Source organism: Entelurus aequoreus, linkage group LG18 (genome assembly GCF_033978785.1).
Source record: "Entelurus aequoreus isolate RoL-2023_Sb linkage group LG18, RoL_Eaeq_v1.1, whole genome shotgun sequence".
Classification (NCBI taxonomy): domain Eukaryota; kingdom Metazoa; phylum Chordata; class Actinopteri; order Syngnathiformes; family Syngnathidae; genus Entelurus; species Entelurus aequoreus.
Genome location: NC_084748.1, coordinates 7,382,020 through 7,389,369, shown reverse-complemented (window position 1 = coordinate 7,389,369; position 7,350 = coordinate 7,382,020). Strand labels below are relative to the sequence as shown.

At 38.7% G+C, this 7,350-nt stretch overlaps 1 protein-coding gene across 6 annotated transcripts in view; it reads right to left on the bottom strand.

Moving 5' to 3' along the window:
- The window catches only part of cacna1ab (calcium channel, voltage-dependent, P/Q type, alpha 1A subunit, b), a 302,834-nt gene that overhangs the window by 168,832 nt on the left and 126,652 nt on the right, over positions 1-7,350 (bottom strand). The window contains exon 1 of one of the 6 annotated variants that reach the window (XM_062026424.1): positions 1-52. This exon is cut by the window's left edge and continues 92 nt beyond it. The exons of the other annotated variants lie outside the window; for them this stretch is intronic. The gene's annotated coding sequence lies outside the window, so the exon portion shown is untranslated. Of the gene's footprint in view, positions 53-7,350 lie in introns of those variants that run through there. 6 annotated transcript variants of the gene reach the window in all.

Sequence of the window (7,350 nt, the reverse complement as noted above, 5' to 3'; positions counted from 1 at the left end):
GAGCCGAACCACTGCCAATGCTAACAGCTAAAGCTAACAAACATAGCGCCGTTGAAACCCTCGATGACGTCACACGTCGCTTGGCAACAGGCCCCGCCTTTTAAAAGCACAGACACACGCACGCTGCGCTCTATATGAAGCGTTTTTCAACTACTAATGCCAAATATTTGAAGGTTTTCTTTTAAGTAACCTATTAATTACTTTACCATTTATTTAAGAGTAATTCCATATTAATTCAATTACTTTTTTGATAAAGTAACGCATAATTATAATTAATACATTTTTAAAAGTAATTAACAGAACACCGTCAAACACAGTGTTACTTAGACTTAAACTGAGACAAACTTTATTGATCCACAAGGGAAATTGTTCCACACAGTAGCTCAGCTACAAAGGATGCAAAGGGTAAGGATGGAAAGGACAATGCAGGTATTAAAGTAGACTAAAAATGTACCATAGTAGCAATAAAAAATAGAACATATATGTAATATTTACATATTATATATACGGTATAGAATATATACTGATATATTATATCATTATATTATATTATGTATACTGTTTTTTTGTTGTTGTTGTGTGTGTGTGTGTTCTTGTATTTCTAACCTTCTTGAGACATCAACAAGGAAAAGTAGCTTCCATATGAGGAGGTGTGAACAAGTTAGGACATAAATCATGGTCCCAATATTGAAAACCATTGCATCTAATAGAGAATGTCTCATTTGCTCCCTGGTGGTGAAATCTATCAAAATGAGGGTGGTCCCAAAAAGGACGGATTTTTCAAATGGACTGTGTCGGTTTTAAAAGTGCTCTCCCTCTAGCCAATATATGAAATAACAAGTGTGTGTACACATTTGACGTGCTCCCCTTCTGGCCAACATATGTAATTGAAATGCGCCCCCTTTGGCCAAAATTAATTACAAAATAAAATAAATATGTATATAGTGACATACTGTGATAACTTGAAGTAAATAATGACGGTCAAAAACCAATTACAAACAAAAAATTTAAAATTAAAAAAATTTACTAAAAGCTTACCTTTTTTACATTTGCATAGTATGTATATATTATTAATGTTGTAGATACAAATCTTTATATATCTAGAAAGGGTGGTCCTAAAGAGGTAGGCATTTCTCAGATGTCTCAAGAAGCTAACAAATACAAGAAAGTGTGTGTATGTGTGTGTGTGTGTGTGTGTGTGTGTTCTTGTATTTCTGACCTTCTTGAGACATCAACAAGGAAAAGTACCTTCCAAATGAGGAGGTGTGAACAAGTTAGGACATAAATCATGGTCCCAATATTGAAAACCATTGCATCTAATAGAGAATATCTAATTTGCTCCCTGGTGGTGAAATCTATCAAAATGAGGGTGGTCCCAAAAAGGACGGATTTTTCAAATTGACTGTGTCGGTTTTAAAAGTGCTCCCCCTCTAGCCAACATATGAAATAACAAGTGTGTGTACAAATTTGACGTGCTCCCCTTCTGGCCAACATATGTAATTGAAATGCGCCCCCTTTGGCCAAAATTAATTACAAAATAAAGTAAATATGTATATAGCGACATACTGTGATAACTTGAAGTAAATAATGACGGTCAAAAACCAATTACAAACAAAAAATTTAAAATTAAAAAAATTTACTAAAAGCTTACCTTTTTTACATTTGCATAGTATGTATATATTATTAATGTTGTAGATACAAATCTTTATATATCTAGAAAGGGTGGTCCTAAAGAGGTAGGCATTTCTCAGATGTCTCAAGAAGCTAACAAATACAAGAAAGTGTGTGTATGTGTGTGTGTGTGTGTGTTCTTGTATTTCTGACCTTCTTGAGACATCAACAAGGAAAAGTACCTTCCAAATGAGGAGGTGTGAACAAGTTAGGACATAAATCATGGTCCCAATATTGAAAACCATTGCATCTAATAGAGAATGTCTCATTTGCTCCCTGGTGGTGAAATCTATCAAAATGAGGGTGGTCCCAAAAAGGACGGATTTTTCAAATTGACTGTGTCGGTTTTAAAAGTGCTCCCCCTCTGGCCAACATATGTAATAACAAGTGTGTGTAAAAATTTGAAATGCTCCCCTTCTGGCCAACATATGTAATTGAAATGCGCCCCCTTTGGCCAAAATTAATTACAAAATAAAATAAATATGTATACAGAGACATACTGTGATAACTTGAAGTAAATAATGACGGTCAAAAACCAATTACAAACAAAAAATTTAAAATTAAAACATTTTACTAAAAGCTTACCTTTTTTACATTTGCATAGTATGTATATATTATTAATGTTGTAGATACAAATCTTTATATATCTAGAAAGGGCGGTCCTAAAGAGGTAGGCATTTCTCAGAGGTCTCAAGAAGCCAACAAATACAAGAATGTGTGTGTGTGTGTGTGTGTGTGTGTGTGTATTCTTGTATTTCTAACCTTCTTGAGACATCAACAAGGAAAAGTAACTTCCATATGAGGAGGTGTGAACAAGTTAGGACATACATCATGGTCCCAATATTGAAAACCATTGCATCTAATAGAGAATGTCTCATTTGCTCCCTGGTGGTGAAATCTATCAAAATGAGGGTGGTCCCAAAAAGGACGGATTGTTCAAATTGACTGTGTCGGTTTTAAAAGTGCTCCCCCTCTGGCCAACATATGTAATAACAAGTGTGTGTAAAAATTTGACATGCTCCCCTTCTGGCCAACATATGTAATTGAAATGCGCCCCCTTTGGCCACAATTAATTACAAAATAAAATAAATATGTATATAGCGACATACTGTGATAACTTGAAGTAAATAATGACGGTCAAAAACCAATTACAAACAAAAAATTTCAAATTAAAAAAATTTACTAAAAGCTTACCTTTTTCACATTTGCATAGTATGTATATATTATTAATGTTGTAGATACAAATCTTTATATATCTAGAAAGGGCGGTCCTAAAGAGGTAGGCATTTCTCAGAGGTCTCAAGAAGCCAACAAATACAAGAATGTGTGTGTATGTGTGTGTGTGTGTGTGTTCTTGTATTTCTGACCTTCTTGAGACATCAACAAGGAAAAGTACCTTCCAAATGAGGAGGTGTGAACAAGTTAGGACATAAATCATGGTCCCAATATTGAAAACCATTGCATCTAATAGAGAATGTCTCATTTGCTCCCTGGTGGTGAAATCTATCAAAATGAGGGTGGTCCCAAAAAGGACGGATTTTTCAAATTGACTGTGTCGGTTTTAAAAGTGCTCCCCCTCTGGCCAACATATGTAATAACAAGTGTGTGTAAAAATTTGAAATGCTCCCCTTCTGGCCAACATATGTAATTGAAATGCGCCCCCTTTGGCCAAAATTAATTACAAAATAAAATAAATATGTATACAGAGACATACTGTGATAACTTGAAGTAAATAATGACGGTCAAAAACCAATTACAAACAAAAAATTAAAAATTAAAACATTTTACTAAAAGCTTACCTTTTTAACATTTGCATAGTATGAATATATTATTAATGTTGTAGATACAAATCTTTATATATCTAGAAAGGGTGGTCCTAAAGAGGTAGGCATTTCTCAGAGGTCTCAAGAAGCTAACAAATACAAGAATGTGTGTGTGTGTGTGTGTGTATTCTTGTATTTCTAACCTTCTTGAGACATCAACAAGGAAAAGTAGCTTCCATATGAGGAGGTGTGAACAAGTTAGGACATACATCATGGTCCCAATATTGAAAACCATTGCATCTAATAGAGAATGTCTCATTTGCTCCCTGGTGGTGAAATCTATCAAAATGAGGGTGGTCCCAAAAAGGACGGATTTTTCAAATTGACTGTGTCGGTTTTAAAAGTGCTCCCCCTCTGGCCAACATATGTAATAACACGTGTGTGTAAAAATTTGAAATGCTCCCCTTCTGGCCAACATATGTAATTGAAATGCGCTCCCTTTGGCCAAAATTAATTACAAAATAAAATAAATATGTATACAGAGACATACTGTGATAACTTGAAGTAAATAATGACGGTCAAAAACCAATTACAAACAAAAAATTAAAAATTAAAACATTTTACTAAAAGCTTACCTTTTTTACATTTGCATAGTATGTATATATTATTAATGTTGTAGATACAAATCTTTATATATCTAGAAAGGGCGGTCCTAAAGAGGTAGGCATTTCTCAGAGGTCTCAAGAAATCAACAAATACAAGAATGTGTGTGTATGTGTGTGTGTGTGTGTGTATTCTTGTATTTCTAACCTTCTTGAGACATCAACAAGGAAAAGTACCTTCCAAATGAGGAGGTGTGAACAAGTTAGGACATAAATCATGGTCCCAATATTGAAAACCATTGCATCTAATAGAGAATGTCTCATTTGCTCCCTGGTGGTGAAATCTATCAAAATGAGGGTGGTCCCAAAAAGGACGGATTGTTCAAATTGACTGTGTCGGTTTTAAAAGTGCTCCCCCTCTGGCCAACATATGTAATAACAAGTGTGTGTAAAAATTTGACATGCCCCCCTTCTGGCCAACATATGTAATAACAAGTGTGTGTGCAAGAAATTGAAATGCGCTCCCTTTGGCCAAAATTAATTAAAAAATAAAATAAATATGTATATAGAGACATACTGTGATAACTTGAAGTAAATAATGACGGTCAAAAACCTATTACAAACAACAAATTAAAACCTTTTTTATATTTGAAGAGTATGTATATATTATTAATGTTGTAAATACAAATCTTTATATATCTAGAAAGGGTGGTCCTAAAGAGGTAGGCATTTTTTGGAGGTCTCAAGAAGGTAACAAATACAAGAATGTGTGTGTGTGTGTGTGTGTGTGTGTGTGTGTGTGTGTGTGTGTGTGTGTGTGTGTGTGTGTGTGTGTGTGTGTGTGTGTGTGTGTGTGTGTGTGTGCCCAAAAATATTAAATATACTTGTTACATAAAGCTTCTGCCTTGTTTTTAATGAATACCTAGAGCTACGACGCTGCGGTATTTTACTGTTGGTCACTATGGTGGTACTTGGAGTGTTTCCTGAGGTGGTCGTCGGTGAAATTTTTTTTGAGAACCTCTGGATTACAGGTTAAAAAAAATGAAGTCATTAAGAATACGGTTAATAGGAATCGTGATTTCGGATGTGAATCGATTCTTTCTTGCGCCCCTCATTGTAGAGAAAGAGCTGGAATATTCAAATCAACTCAAATTCTTTCATCTTTCCCCCCCCCCCCCCCTCGCTCCACGTGCGCCGCCCCTCCCCCAGGTTAGTTGCTAATTCCAGTAAGAGGTCGTTTATTAACGGACCCGATACCGGCAGCCAAGCCCCTCATTCCCTCGATGGCTTTTTAACTGCCTCGGCGAAAGGCCGCTCTGCCGCCGACCGGAAAAACACCGGACCTCAGCGAAAACGGGCCGACAGCCGGCGGCTATAGTCAGGAGACGCCGTCGTTCCCCCCAACCCCTCCTCGTCCTCCTTCACGCCTCAGAGTCGGGGCGCCATGGTGGATATTTCATCCATTTCCCGCGTCTCTCCGATCTTCCTGCTGGCGTTTGGCGGGTCCGAGCGGAGCGTCGAGGGCTCGCCCGAGCGAGACGTTCAAACGCTCCGGGATGCGGTCGCCCTTGGCAACGCAGGAGCCTGCCCGCAGTGCGGCGGGCCGACCGGCAGGGGGGCTGACGGGGGGCTTTTTAGGAGGGCGCATTTCAAGAAGGGATTTTATTTATTATATTCATTTGTTTTTCCGCTGAAAGTGACGCGCCATCTCGTTTCACTGCAAGCTAACGCAACAACGACCTAATTATATAAGAATATAAAACAATATATGTTATCTAAATCAGGAGTGTCCGAACCACGTCCAAAGAGCCACGTGCGGCCCACTGAGCAATTCAGGTCAATGACCTTTAATAATGCTGTGAAGTAATGCATTTACTCATATGACTCCATGCAAACAACCTTCCCTAGTCATGGTGCAATTTTTTAAATTTAAATCCAACCAACAGACATAGTCACACATTACACAATCTGCTCACTGAACTTTGTGGACATGTGCGATACAAGCAGTCCTGCAGAGTGTTTACTTGTATGTGATATCATGTGCAATACAAGCAGTCCTGCAGCGATACAAGCAGTCCTGCAGAGTGTTTACTTGTGTGTGATACAAGCAGTCCTTCAGCGCGTTTACTTGTGTGTGATATCGTGTGCGATACAAGCAGTCCTACAGCGTGTTTACTTGTGTGTGATATCATGTGCGATTCAAGCGGTCCTCCAGCGTGTTTACTTGTGTGTGATATCACGTGCGATACAAGCAGTCCTGCACCGTGTTTATTTGTGTGTGATATCATGTGCAATACAAACAGCCCTACAGCGCGTGTATTTGTGTGTGATATCATGTGCAATACAAACAGCCCTACAGCGCGTGTACTTGTGTGTGATATCGTGTGCGATACAAGCAGTCCTACAGCGTGTTTACTTGTGTGTGATATCATGTGCGATTCAAGCGGTCCTGCAGCGTGTTTACTTGTGTGTGATATCACGTGCGATACAAGCAGTCCTGCACCGTGTTTACTTGTGTGTGATATCATGTGCAATACAAACAGCCCTACAGCGCGTGTATTTGTGTGTGATATCATGTGCAATACAAACAGCCCTACAGCGCGTGTACTTGTGTGTGATATCATGTGCGATACAAGCAGTCCTACAGCGTGTTTACTTGTGTGTGATATCATGTGCGATTCAAGCGGTCCTGCAGCGTGTTTACTTGTGTGTGATATCACGTGCGATACAAGCAGTCTTGCACCGTGTTTACTTGTGTGTGATATCATGTGCAATACAAACAGCCCTACAGCGCGTGTACTTGTGTGTGATATCATGTGCAATACAAACAGCCCTACAGCGCGTGTACTTGTGTGTGATATCATGTGCGATACAAGCAGTCCTACAGCGTGTTTACTTGTGTGTGATATCATGTGCGATTCAAGCGGTTCTGCAGCGTGTTTACTTGTGTGTGATATCACGTGCGATACAAGCAGTCTTGCACCGTGTTTACTTGTGTGTGATATCATGTGCAATACAAACAGCCCTACAGGGCGTGTACTTGTGTGTGATATCATGTGCAATACAAACAGCCCTACAGCGTGTGTACTTGTGTGTGATATCATGTGCAATATAAGGAGTCCTGCAGCGTGTTTACTTATGTGTGATATTATGTGCGATACAAGCAGCCCTGCACCGTGTTTACTTGTGTGTGATATCATGTGCAATACAAACAGCCCTACAGCGCGTGTATTTGTGTTTGATATCATGTGCAATACAAACAGCCCTACAGCGCGTGTACTTGTGTGATATCATGTGCAATACAAGGAGTCCTA